This window comes from Equus asinus, chromosome 20, assembly GCF_041296235.1.
Source record: "Equus asinus isolate D_3611 breed Donkey chromosome 20, EquAss-T2T_v2, whole genome shotgun sequence".
In the NCBI taxonomy this organism is placed as follows: domain Eukaryota; kingdom Metazoa; phylum Chordata; class Mammalia; order Perissodactyla; family Equidae; genus Equus; species Equus asinus.
The window spans coordinates 93576913-93589838 of record NC_091809.1 but is presented as its reverse complement, the minus strand read 5'-3'; the positions used below and the strand labels follow the sequence as shown (position 1 = coordinate 93589838).

The 12926-nt window shown below is 44.1% G+C and overlaps 1 long non-coding RNA gene across 4 annotated transcripts; it reads right to left on the bottom strand.

Moving 5' to 3' along the window:
- Positions 1-460: 460 nt before the first annotated feature.
- LOC139041145 (uncharacterized) lies at positions 461-12281 on the bottom strand. Of its 4 annotated transcripts, none has more exons than XR_011495878.1 (5): positions 12185-12281; positions 5000-9998; positions 4084-4142; positions 3016-3094; positions 461-2363 (listed from the first exon to the last, which is right to left on the bottom strand). It is a non-coding gene; the product is annotated as an uncharacterized lncRNA (long non-coding RNA). The 4 variants fall into 4 exon arrangements; XR_011495881.1 differs by having other exon boundaries at positions 469-2363; positions 5000-5144; positions 12185-12275; XR_011495880.1 differs by lacking the exon at positions 12185-12281 and having other exon boundaries at positions 468-2363; positions 3822-4142; positions 5000-9751.
- Positions 12282-12926: the final 645 nt, after the last annotated feature.

Here is a 12926-nt window from a genome sequence, read left to right as displayed (position 1 = left end):
TCTAAAATTGATTGTGGTGATGGTGGCACAACTCTGTCAATAGACTAAAAACCTTTGAATTGTGTACTTCAAATGGTGAATGGTACGGTATATGAATTTTATCTCAATAAAGCTACTGTGAAAGAGGAGGGCAGCCTGACCCGTGCCAGCTCAGGTGCAGAAGGTGCCACCAAACTCCCTGCTCCAGCTGGGAATCAATTATAAATAACCTCAACCTACATAAATAACCTACGACCTGGACCAGTTGGAGATAGTCTAGTACAATTACTGTAAATCCAAAAAAATATCAAAATAAATATTACTTATTAGAGTAATTTCATTATAGAGGTAATGAAAAAGAAATTAAATTCACGATTTTAATGTTTTAAAATTAGATTTAAATGTGGTTATAGCCTTTGTGATTATTTTATTTTTGTGTTTCTGTCTGCTATTTGGTGTTAGGATGTTAGAAATGTTCAAGGAATCAGTGTTATTGGATTGATGACTATAATTTCGTTTGTTTAAGGGAATTTAATTAAGTTATGTAGAGATCAATATGACGGACTCCCCAACACTCATTCCACCCTGGGATAATTAGTAAAAGCCAACTGGCAGGCCCATTCTCCTTGCCAGTGATTGGTTGAGGAATGAACATGTGACACAACTCTGGCCAATGAGATGTGAGTAAAAGTTCACTGTGGGGCTTCTGGGAGAGGTTTCTACAGTCCCCAAAAAGAGAAATAAGAGTCCCACTTCCTCCTCTGAACTGTTGTGTCTGGATCTGATAATGTCACTGCAGCAGCCACATTGCTGCAAGCATAAAGTTTCTGCCAATACACGGAGAAGGGCAGAACCAACACCACCACAACGCAGTGGAGCTGGAGCCGGGGGTACCGTGCCCGCAGCCCACCCCACCTCACGGCTTCATGTTATGTGAGATAACATATTTCCTCCTCGGTTAAGCCATTTTCAGTCAGGGCTTTCTGTTATTTTCACCCAAAAGAAATATAATTTGTAGTCAGGACTTAAACGTAAAAATGTAGTTTAAGAAATTTTAATTTTCTAAGTTTTATTAGATAAATAAATTTGAGAAATTGAGCATCAGTTATACTGGAGGTCGCAGAGAGTGTTCCTCTATACACACAGAAGCCGCTGGACTTCAAAGAACCCAGAAACGGTGCAGAGAGGCAAATTTCAAAGACAGATTCCTCCCCTTCATCCTCATATGAGAACCTACTGGTCACATGACACATGTCTTCAACTGTGGCATTAAATATAAACTCAGGGAAGACATATCCAAAGGAATCACAAACACTGATTCCTGCTGGTATCATTGCTGGTGGAGGAAGAGAGGTTAGAGAGCCCAAAGGAACAGAACGCTAGCAGCTGTGCTCTCTTCCAGTGACAAAAGGGGACTTCACAGGCCAAGAGTCCCCAGCTCAAACGCCTTCAGGGCCCAGGCAGTTTCCATACATGAATGGAACTGAGTGGGAGGGAGACAGTAGGAAACGGTGGTCCCATCTCCAGCGAGCATCTCCGCTCAGCCCCACATGATGTAACCGCAGCGTCAGTGTTGCCAGCTCTTCCCTTTTTCAAGACAAGCCAGAAACTTGGGTCATGTGAAGCTTTAGATTAGGGCAACCAATTCAACTTAAAGAAATAAAAGCAGGGGCCGCCCGGTGGCGCAGCGGTTAAGAACGCACCTTCCGCTTTGGCAGCCCGGGTTCGCCGGTTCGGATCCCGGGTGCGGACATGGCACCGCTAGACAAGCCATGCTGTGGTAGGCGTCCCACATGTCAAGTAGAAGAAGATGGGCATGAATGTTAGCTGAGGGCCAGTCTTCCTCAGCAAAAAGAGGAGGATTGGCAGCAGTTAGCTCAGGGTTAATATTCCTCAACAAAAAATAAAATAAAAGCAAAACAGTGTGGAGCCAAACAGAACACATCCACAGGCTGTGTGCGGTCCACCGGCTGCCAGTTTGCAATCTGGGCCCATAGGCTTAAAGCAAGTCCACAGAGTGGGCATATGTGAGAGTCGAGATGTCTGCCCTGTGCCGCCAGGCAGCGCAAACCTTTCCCTCTCACAGGACCTTCTGAGACACTTAGATTCTGGACCACACAGCTAAAAAGGTGTGATTCATAGTAATAGTCTTGCAAGAAGGATTAGCTGCAAAATGCGTCTGCGTAGTTGAATGAAATGATCTGTTGCACGGGGCTGGTTACTGTCATCCGTTTCAATGTCAAAGACTGACACACAATTTTCATTTCAATCCTTGCCACGGCCAAGCTGCATATCAGTGATTAGCCACCAATGTGATCAGTTCTCCTGAACTCCTTTGCTGTGTTCCCAGGCTTTATAAATTAGCATCAGTCATTCACTTGCAACTGAAAAAAATAAGAGAGGGAAAGACACTGAGACCACTATTCCAAATGAGACGAGTCTCAAGAGAGTCTTGTCACAGCTCTCTGGAGCGTCCCAGCATAGCTCAGGGGTCACACTACAAATACTCCCTGGTTTCCTGAAGATAAGAGTAAACTTAAGGCCCATGAATGCCTGTGACTCACAGAAAAATCTGCTCATTTTCATGGGTCTATTTGTGTGTTATTTAAAAAGAGTGTGATATGACACATTGTAGCAGGAGGAACTGAGGTTAGATATTAAGAACAATTTCCTCACAAACAGATTGTGAAACATGAGAGCAGGTTACAAATGAGGAAGTGGAGGCGCCATCTTTGCAGGACTTTTCCGATAGCATTTGCCTGATGCTGTTGGTCAGATGCTATCACTGTGAGGTGGGAGGGTGGCGTTTGTGTGATGTGTCTACTCCAGCCTGCTCTTCACTCTTAAGCAGAGCTGCCATTTACAAAGGGTCAACCTGCTCACTGTCCTAGGTCCTTTATCTTATCAAATCCTCATAGAAACCCAATAGGATAAATTATGCCCATTTTACAGATGAGGAAACTGAGCCTCAGAGAGTTGAATAACTTGCTCAACTTCACCCTGTTATTAAATGGCAGAGCTGGGATTAGAACCCACCTTTGTGTGACTTCCGAGTCCAGGCCCTTTCTATAAGGCCGTGCTGCTGCAGGTCCCTGGGCAGAGCACTTGTGACTACCTGTAGGAAACGCAAGGACAGCATGACCCAAAAAAGTTGTGAGAGCAATGCTGAGGCCCGAAGAGGAAGCCAGAGTCGGGAAGAGAGATAAGATGCCAACTAGGCAAGAGATAGAGACCTGAAGGGGAGGCAAGGTCAGAACCTGGAAGTCAAGGGATATCCTTCCAGAAATGAGTCTGCACTGACTTGGGCAGTCCAGGAAGTGAAGATAGTGAACAGGGAGTTTCTTACCAGCAGCAGTCAGCTTGTGCTGCTGAGCCTGCCAAGCACCAGGCTGGGAGCTGCTGACCCGCCCAGCTCAGATTTTCCTTTGGTGACTCCTGATCTGCTAACAATGCCCCTGGACATTCTCATTCCTACGCCCTCCCTCCCCCCACCAGCAATTGTCTGAGGTACTGGAGCTGAAACACTGTTTCCAACAATGACTGTGCAACTTAGTGGAGCGCTTGTGTGCCTGTTCAGAATACCTGTAATCATGTAACTTTCCTTCCCTGAAAAGGTGTCCCTGTTGTTTCTGCCCTGCTGGGGGCGGAGGTTCCTGGAATAGCATCATTGCCACAACATAATAGAAGGCAGGTTGAAAACTAGTGAGTCTGCACAGCCCGATGGACTACAGGTATCTTAAGCCACATAGCCTTTTCTACTTAACACTTGTGGCTGAAGAGTGAGTGTCTCTGTTGCAAATCAGCCAAAAAGCAGCTTCAGGACAGCTCTGGAGCAGGGCTACCTGCAGGCCATTTCAAGAGGTGATCTGAGTCCTGTATTCCCTCTTTTAAGCGCTCAGTTTCCCAAACTCCAGTTGGTCCCAGCAGCTCCAGACTCTGTTCAGATAGGAAATCTGAGGAAATGAACACAACCGCAGAGAGAGGGGAGAACAGACACCGGGCCGAGCTTCCAGCTTTTCGACTAGAACTCATATGCAGTTCTTTCAATTAAACTCAAAACTTCCTGGAAGCTCAGGCCTCGAGGATCAAGAGCGAACCCCACACCTGTCAGTGCCTTTGGGAGGTTCTTTCATTCAGTCTGTGCCTTCCTGAAGCCCCCTTCTCTGTAACAAGGACAGGGAGAGAAAAACAAAGCAGATGGTGAATAAACAAACGGATCAGAAGGACTTTTCTTTTCTCTGTCTGGTCTTCGCCTGGCCAGGTCAATAAATCAATGCAAGGGCACCTCTTCCTGAAATGATCTTGCCCCGCCCTCCACCATGAAAAACGCCAGAGCCGACTGATCTGTGACCCCAGGGAAAGGTTAAAGTTCTCCACAATCTTCTGAGAGTTTGGCCCAGGGATTCACAGAATTCTGGGAACGCTTTGGATTTTAGGTTCATTCCCTTATTCCACAATCATTTATTGGATATGTCCTATTATCTAGGTGCTCAGTCAGAAGTGGTGGAGCGCTCCAGAGACTAGAGCAAAGTCCCTAATCTCTAGCTGCTCGGGGCGTGGTAGGGGAGATAAAGCATGAACCAGACGACTGTAGAGAGAAGGAAGAAAGTGCTAAGTGTCACGAGAGAAACATAACCGAACAGTCATCATCATTTATAGTCGAACAGGACTTTCTGAAGTCAGTTTCCTTATATTTTTTCATTTGGTCCTCAGCACACTTGGGGTGGACATCTGCAGTTTTTCTTGCCCAGCATCCTCTCAGTTCGCATCCCACACGCTGCAGTCAGGGCTCCACCCCAGGGTCTAAGGTAGGACAAGTCTCCTGGCCTCCAGCCAATCCAAGCATCAAATTCTCCTGGCCATAGTGACCACCTCAGGGACAGGAACATGACCCAATGAGAGCAACAGGAATTTAGTTGGGCCTTTTTTTTTTTCTTTTCCATTCTTAAAATGTATTTATTTGAAAATAAACTTGTGGGAAAGTTGCACGGATGGTAAACAACTCTTTATCCAGACTTACCTATTAATATTTTGGCCTATTTTCTCTCTCTCTTCTCTGTGATTGGGACTTCTGAGAAAGAGGTCATCAAGCATGTCTGCTGGAGTTGAAGCAGAGAGACTGTACATTCTGGGTTTGCTGCCGGCCATCTTGCCGCTCTTTGAACCTGAGCCCGAAGGTGACAGAGCAAAAGGCAGAACTGAGAGAAGAGACAGAGTCCTTATGATATCATCTTAGTTTTGACGTCACCCACACCTGAAGCTATCTCTGCCCCTAGCCTTTTCATCTATATAAGTCAATAAATTCCCTTTTGTTCGAGGCCAACTTTTGTTAGTTTTTCTGTCACTCAAAACTAAAAGAGTCATGAAAAAGGCTTGAACTCTATGAGGTATTTCCATCTCTGTTTTATATAAGAAAAATTAAAGCTTGGATAGGTCAAAAGAGACAGTTCAGGAGTGGCAGAGCCAGGTCCTGAGCCCACACGTCCTGACAGCAATTTGCAGGTTCAGTCCTTCGCACCACAGTGGCAGAAATCCAGGGGAAGCACAGGTACCATCAGGCTGGGAGAGTAGCCAGGCTGCAAAGGAGCATGAGGGGAGCTGGACTTTGGAAGACAGGTTGGATTTGGCTTGCAGTGATGGCGAAAGTATTATGGGCAAAAGGGAGCAGCATATGCAAGTTCATGGATCTGAGAAACTCAGGGGGACATGGACAATAGTAAGTATTTTCGTTCTCAAAAGCATTGGGTGTATAACAGAAGAACAGGAAATAGTTAGCAGCATATTTAGGATCAGAATATTTGGGGAACTGGAAATTTATCTTGAAGCTCAGAAATTCCCAAACCTCACTGTATTAAAGATTGGTTTCAAGTGACCGAAATTCAATTTTGGCTAGCTTAGTTGTCCTAGATCTTGGGGATAGGTTTATTGACCCAAGACAGAGGACTCAAAAGAACCTAGCGAGGAGAAAGTGTCCAATTCTTGGCTTTGAGTTCTAAAATAGTATCTGAAACCAGGACAAGCTGATGGAATGGAAGCAGGACTCACCTCTCACACAAAAAGATAGAAATGCTGGATAATTTTTTCATAAGACATATCTGAGATTGAAAGCAAGAAAGGGAAATTTCCAGGTGTCAGAAATCAAAAGGGAAGCCAAAGCTAGCATGGTGAGTAGAATCTGAAGCTAAAACAGGATAGAGAATAGAGATTAGGATGGGATTTTAATGTTGATATAGCAACAGAAGGAGTCCTTGAGCCCTGACAAGACCTGGAGTTGGAACAAAGGTCCTATCTGCTCCCCACAGGAGGATAGAAAAACTGTGTTTACCAGCCTGGGGAAGAAGCAGGAAAACTTGCCATTGGCATGGGCCACAGGGAGAAAGAGAATCATTTAGATAAATTGGAACCCCAAGTCTGTTTCTGCACCAGTGTGGGACCTGAGTTCACATTATCCACCAGGTGCAGGCCACAAGATATGGAGCAAAATACAAATAAATTCAGAGCTGGCCCAGTGGCATAGTGGTTAAGTTCACACACTCTGCTTAAGCAGCCCAGGGTTCACGGGTTCGGATCCTGGGCAGGGACCTAGCACCGCTCATCAAGCCATGCTGTGGCGGCTCCTCATATACAAAGTAAAGGAAGATTGGCACAGATGTTAGCTCCAGGACCATCTTCCTCAAGCAAAAAGAGGAAGATTGGCATCAGATGTTAGCTCAGGGCTGATCTTCCTCACCAAAAAATAAATAAGTTTATACCTAGACAGTGTGATAAAATTGGAGAACATCAATTATAAGAAACAAAAATCTGGGGCTGGCCCTGTGGCCGAGTGGTTAAGTTCGCGTGCTCCGCTGCAGGCGGCCCAGTGTTTCATTGGTTCGAATCCTGGGCGCGGACATGGCACTGCTCATCAAACCAAGCTGAGGCAGCGTTCCACATGCCACAACCACAAGGAACCACAACGAAGAATATACAACTATGTACCGGGGGACTTTGGGGAGAAAAAGGAAAAAAATAAAATCTTAAAAAAAATAAAAGAAAAGAAACAAAAATCTTAAAAGCAACCTATGGAAAAATACGGACTACCTACAAAAGACTGACAAACTATAGCAAGCTAGTTCTTGGCTACAATAAATGCCAGAAGACAAAGGAATATCTTACAATTGCTGATCTATTGAGCTGCAAAGGGCAATGAGAATGAGAATCAGGACAGTGCTGGTAACCAAGCAAAGAAAAGAACTGGGCAGTAATGGAGTATTATTTACAATAGCCAAGATGTGGAAACAACCCAAGAGTCCATCGATGGAGGACTGGACAAAGAAAATGTGATATATCATGGAAAATTATTCAGCCATAAAAAAAGGGGAAAACTGCCATTTGCGACAACTTGGATGGACCTTGAGGAAATTATGCTAAGTGACATAAGTCAGACAGAGAAAGACAAATACTGTATAAATACTGTATGATATCACCTATATGTGGGATCTAAAAAGAAAAACCAAACTCATAGATACAGAGAACAGATTGGTGGTTGTCAGAGGTGGGAGGGGGTAGCAGATGGGTGAAGTGGGTGAAGGGTCCAAAGGTACAAACTTCCGGTTATAAGATAAATAAGTCCTGGGCATGTAATGTATCATAGCATGGTGACTATAGTTAACAATACTGTATTGTATATTTGAAAGCTGCTAAGAGAGTAGATCTTAAAAGTTCTTATCACAGGAAAAAACATTGTAAATATGGGTGGTGATGGATGTTAAGGAAAGCTATTGTGCTAATCACTTTGCAATATATACATAGAACAACTCATTATGTTGTATACCTAAAACTAACACAATGTTTTATGTCAACTATATCTCAAAAAAAAAAAAAGAAGAACTAGGCAGTCCTTTATGTCAAAAGCTACTAGGTGGTCAAGTACGATTAGGACAGAGAGACGTCCATTAGATTTGGCAACCTAGAGCTCACCCGTGAATTTGACTAAGTGGTTTCAGTAGAGGGGTGAGGGAGAGAAAGCAGGTGTGAGGAGGCTGAAGTCAACAAGGAAGTAAATTTGTATCTCCAAAACCCCTTGGCTTCAAACACATACCATGACATTTAAAATATGATAATGATTTTTTTAAAAAAGACATAGCTAGACTCGCATATCCCCATGAACCAGAGATGGCATAGAAACACAGTAAGATGAGTGGGCTGAAGTCTCAGGCTTATGGGCTCTAAGTCTGGCAGTTGGACACTGGCAGCTGGGTGAGAGTTCAGCTCCTGTGAGGGTAAAGCGCTCCCCACAATGTGGGGAGCTGAAGGTCACATTTTGAAACCAGAGGCTGACGTGGGCCCCACTGCTTGTTTAAAGAAAAGCTGAAGAAAATAGCTGTCAATCTGCAGAGTCTGGCTTCGTTAGAGCCCAGGGAGGTGAGAAACAAAGAGAACACCTGGCTACCAGGAATTGTTAAGCTGTCTGCTGGCCCCATGGCTAGACCCACCATATCCCGAATATCCAGGGGTAGAGAATCATGATCCAAAGCCCTGGCTCTGGGTTGAGGCCCAGTGGGCCACATGGAGGCATCCCGGGAAGAGGTGAAGGGAAAGTAAGAAAGAGAAAGAAATCAAACAAAAATAAATACTTTCTCACTCAAAAAGAGCTTTTGAACCATAATTCCAAAATATATGAAAGAACCTACTGGTGAGAAAGATAGTCTTTGAAATTAACAATCAGATCAGAAATTTTGTCAAATTTCTTCTGGAAATTCATAAAAGTGTATAAAAAGACTTTAAAATAGTTTGTTGAAATGTTCAGAGATGAGTGCACACCTTCCATTTCAAAAGGAAATTTTTAAGCTAAAATGAAATAATGTGAATGATAACCAATTGGAAATCTTTGAAAGGAAAAACATCCTAGTTGAAATCTAAAAGGCCATAAATGAGAGAAACTCTAGATTGAATACAGTCAAAGAGTAGATTAGGGAATTGGAAGAGAAAGCTGAGGAACTCATTCAAAATACAGCACAAGATAAAAAGAAACAGCAGTTAAAAATATGGAGAACAGATGAAAAGGGTTAAATATTTTAAATGTTTAAAATAGGAGTTCTAGAGAAAGAGAATTGAAAGCAATGGTAGAAAAAGCAATATTTTAAGAGAAAATTACTGAGTTTTTTTCTAGAATTGAAGAAAATCCTCAGGACTGAAAGAAATTTGTACTCAGCCAAATTATTATTCCAGAGAGTATGTGGGGGGGGGGGGCGGGGGGGGATTTCCACATGTAAAAAGTAAGAAATTCCTGCCCTGCACAGGCCCTTACTAAATGAACTACTGGATTTTTTTCTAACATGTATGTTTGTTCACACTAATATCTCTGAAATCATGACGTGTATTACAATCAACTGGCAACTTTTATTTTTAGTTTTGTTTTCCCTTAAAAAAGGGTCTAGTTTTTTGGTTTCTTTTTTTGAGGAACATTAGCCCTGAGCTAACTGCTGCCAATCCTCCTCTTTTTGCTGAGGAAGACTGGCCCTGAGCTAACATCCGTGCCCATCTTCCTCTACTTTATATGTGGGATGCCTGCCACAGCATGGCTTGCCAAACAGTGCCGTGTCCACACCCAGGATCCAAACCGGGAACCCCGGGCCGCCAAAGCAGAACATGCACAGTTAACTGCTGTGCCACCGGGCGGTCCCTGGATTTTTATTTGCTTAGTTTTCTATGTACTTATCTTAATGTATCTTCAAACTTTCCACCAGCTGTGTAAATATTCTCTCAAGTGTATTTGCTCTCATCAGGTAACTGTTGAGTCCATCTCCTTGAAGAAGTCCGCTCTGCAGCCTTCCTCCGACTCGCTCCAGTACGAACTGGTCCCTCTAAGCCTGCGGCATCATCGTCATCTTGAATCCTCGATTCACCATCATTCTGGGGATTTCCTCCGCCGCTATCTTGTGATGAAGACGCCGTCTCCTGGTTCCTATTCTTCCTCTCTCCTGGTGTATCCCCTTGTTTTAGTGAAGCAAATTCTCCTCTTGTGTCCTAAGAGTGCACTGGAAGTAACATTTTTTTGAAACTTTGCATGTCTGAAAATATTTTTTTCTACCCTCACTTGATAGCTTGGTAGGGTTGGAATTCTAAGTTGAAAATTATTTTTTCCTCTGTATTTTGAAGGCATTTTTCCATTGCCTCCTAGCTTTCTGTGAGAAAGCTGAGAATTCAGATGCGTCCTGATCTTTGAGCCTTTGTAGAAAACTGTTCTTTTTCTCTGAAATGTTTTAGGAACACTCCTTGTCCTGTTCTGGAATTTCTCCATGGAGTACCAATGTTCATTCACTCTGCTAGACTTCTGGTGGGCTCTTTCATGCTTTATGATGGGGCCTTCATTCCAGCTCCAAGTCTCATCAAGGCAAAAGCCTTGTCTCCTGCTGCCATATCAACATTAAAATCCCATCCTGTCCCAGCTTCAGATTCTGCTCACCATACTTGCTTTGGGGTCCTTTTTGGTTTCTGGCACCTGGGAATCTCCCTTTCTTGCTTTCAGGCTGCATTTGTGATATCATCCTGTCTCATGGCTTTAAATACCATCTACACACTGACAACTTGTAAATTCTATATCCACACCAGACCTCTCCAAACCTGCATAGTCAACTGTCCCTTGACATCTCCACTTGTACGTCCAATAGAAATCTCAAACTTAAAATTCCAAACCGGAACTCCAGATAGTCCCCCTAAACCTGCTCCTCCCTCTGTCTTCCGCTTCTCGGTAAATGGCATTCTTCCAGGTGCTCAGCTGAAAACCTCAGAGTTACCCTTGACTCTTCTCTGTCCCACCCCCGCATACAATGCCATCAGCAAATCCTCTCAACTCTACCTTGAACACATATCCAGAAACCAGTGAATTCTCACCATTTCCATTGCTAACACCTGTGCCCAAACCACCGCCTCAATTATTGAAATAGCTTTCAATTCGGTAGTGTCGGACTGTCACTCTGGTGCCCGTAAGGAACTATAAGCTCCTGTATTCATGTCCTCAAGGGGTCCCTCTCCTCAAATCTGGGCTGCCCTGAACCCTACTTTAAAGAAGAGAACATGACAGAATTGACGCTTGCCAGCGATGAGCCTAAGCCTTTACAAGGCCTGGCAGCTTCCATTTGTGCACTTTTGGAAGCCCTGAGCTGCCATATAAGAAGGCTGGCTACTCTGCTGGAGAGGCCACAACAGAGGGAGAGGCTATGAGACCACCTGGAGGTGAACGGAGAAATCCAGCCAACAATAAGAACCAAGCTGTTAGACATATGACCCCGGGGTAGCTGTGGCAGCCAGCCCCCAGCTGCTTGTGAACACATGTGAGTGAAGAAGCCACATGGGGCGTTCCAGGCGCAGCAGAAATTGCTAGCTCTGCTGCGCCTTGTCCGAATTCCTGACCCACGGAACCATGAGTAACAGTAAACGTTAGGTGTTTAAGCCTCTAAGTCAGGGGGTAGTTTATTTTGCCACAATATCTAATCTAAACTCCAGTGTCTGCTTCCTCCTTCAGAGGTCGCTTCAGGCTATTCTCCACACAACCACCAAGGGATCTTTTGAAATGTAGGAGAGATCATATCACTCCTCTGCTCAGAATCCTCCAATGCTTCTCCTCTCACTCAGAGTAAAACCAGATATTTACAATGGCCTATAAGGTCCCAGGAGGTGGCCAACTGAGGCCGTGGGCCTAATCCTTGTACTGCGAGAGGAAAGAAGACTTTTACACTTTTTCTTTCTTTCTTTTTTTAAAGATTGGCCCTGAGCTAACATCTGTTGCCAATCTTCTTTTTCTTCTTCTTCTTCTTCTCTCCAAAGTCCCCCAGTACATAGTTGTATATTCTAGTTGTAAGTGCCTCTGGCTGTGCTATGTGAGACCCCACCTCAGCATGGCTTGACGAGCGGTGCCGTGTCTGCACCCGGGATCCGACCCGTGAAACCCCAGGCCAGCGAAATCGGAACGAGTGAACTTAACCACTTGGCCATGGGGCCGGCCCCAAGGCTTTTACACTTTAAGAGGGTTGTTTAAAAATAAAAAAGAAGAGGAACAATATGCAACAGATACCATATGTGGCTTGCAAAGCTTGAAATATTTACTATCTGGCACCCTACAGAAAAAGTTTGTCAACCTCTGCCCTACACAGTCTGGCCGCCTGATGACACTGGGTTCATCTCGTACCCTTGCTTGGTACCCTTGTTCGTTCCCCTTGCTCACCTAGCTCCAGGCGGACTGGCCTCCTTATGTTCTTTGCAGTTTCTTGCAGTTGCTCTAACCAGCCAGGCAGGCTCTTGCCCTGAGGTCTTTGCTCCTGCTATTTTCTCTGCCTGGAATGTGCTTCCTCCAGGTATCTGCCCAGTTAACTCTTTCTCCTCCCTCAGGCCTTTACTCCAATGCACCTTCTCAGTGGGGCCTTATCTGACCAATGTATTTAAAATTACAATCCCCCTGCAACCACTCCCTAATTCTCTCTGCTTTATTTTTCTTTATATCACATATCACTATCTAATATATATTTTTTACCTTTTGTTGTCATTGTTCATTTTCTACATTCTCCCACGAGAACGTAAACTCCATGTGGACAGAAACCTTTGTCTGCTTTCTTCACTGACACATTCTCAGTGCCTAGAGCTGTTCCTGGTGCATTGTGGGTGTTCAATACGGATTTCTTGAATGGCCTTATGAGTCATGAAACCCACCACATCCCTCTGTTTTCTATGCAGCACTTGTCACTAGCTGTAAATGCCATAATTAGGCATTTATCCAACTCCATGAGAGTGGGGACCACAGAACAATGCTCAACAAATAAAAGTATCCAGTGTAATGCTTATTCATTAAATAAATACACTTCCCACACATCTTTTAAAATAGTGAATGGGAAGTGAGGAGGTAGATACGAGGTAAGTCAACAACTTCTTTTCTTTTTTTAAAGATTTTGTTTTTCCTTTTTCTCCCTAAA